This window comes from Lolium perenne, chromosome 3, assembly GCF_019359855.2.
Source record: "Lolium perenne isolate Kyuss_39 chromosome 3, Kyuss_2.0, whole genome shotgun sequence".
Lineage (NCBI taxonomy): Eukaryota > Viridiplantae > Streptophyta > Magnoliopsida > Poales > Poaceae > Lolium > Lolium perenne.
Window position 1 is genome coordinate 286,271,955 of NC_067246.2, and position 1,201 is coordinate 286,273,155.

Consider the following 1,201-nt stretch of genomic DNA (forward strand, 5'->3'; position numbering starts at 1 on the left):
AGCCGGAGTGGGAAGGGTCGGAGAGAGGAGAATGGCGGAAGAAAGCAGAGCTCTTCTGCGCTCTGCGGGGAGGAGACAAAGCGTTGACTCCAACTTGAGCGGGCCGTTTGCGGCAAACTGAGACGGTTTAAAGTGAGCCCCAGAACAGCCCAAGATGACCGTCCTGGCCTGACACTTTTTTTTCGTGAAAATGTCCATGTTTGAATTTCGAGTAAAGATTTCTTCATTTCCATAAGCGTTCGAGTGTTTGTGATAGCTTCGTTTCCGTATGCTAAGGAGAATATCTTTCTTTTCGGACTGAAGGGGTATACATTTATTGTATAATCGTACTGATTTTCTATCTACGATATAATATAAATGTTTTCTCCATTTCAAAACAATTGATATTCTAGTTTATGGCGACCTTCGTCGTACACATCCATTATCCATATTAAGTACTAGTCACTCAGTAACATAACTGCTAAAAGACAACACCTAATCTATAGTTGTTCGAGTACGACAACAAAAACTTTTCTATAAACTTGCTCAAACTACTCAAAGTTTGACTTAGGACAAATCTGGAACTATAGTACAGACCCCCGCGTCGTCTCCAGGGGCGGCTCGGGGGAAACCTAGCCCGCCGCCGCCGCCACCCCAGCCCCCAGGCTCCAACCCCCCTCGCCGTCGCCGGATGACTTCGCCGGGCAAAGCCCGTGCGGAAGACGGCGGCGGCGGGGCCTCTCCCGCGCGGCCGCGCTGCAATCGCGGATCGGGGCGGTGGCTCTGCTCCGGTTGGGAGGCTCGGCCCTCGCGGCGGCGGACGGTCCGGCGGCTCCGGGCGGCCTGGAGCCCTCGCGCGTCGTGGACTCCCCTGCTGCGCCTCCGGTGGCCGAGCTCCGGCTCCCCGCACCGGCCCGGCGGCTGCCGACGCCGCCAGCCCTGTGGCTGCGGCTCGTCGCGTTGGGGTGGGGTGGCGGCCCCCCTCCTGCTTGGTGGTTCCTTTGTGCGGGGTGGCGGCCTGCTGGCTGTTGCTGGTCGTCGTCGGTGCCCTGGAGGTGGTCGCCAGATCGTGCAGGATCTGGCCCGTCGACTTCGTCGGCGGCGAGGTCTGTGGTGGCCCTGCTTCGCGATGGCGCGGTCGTGGTTGCAGGTGTGTGCGGGTCAGTGGAACTACTGGCTGGCTTCGGCCAGTTGCGTGGGGATGGTGGCCTTGATGTTCCGG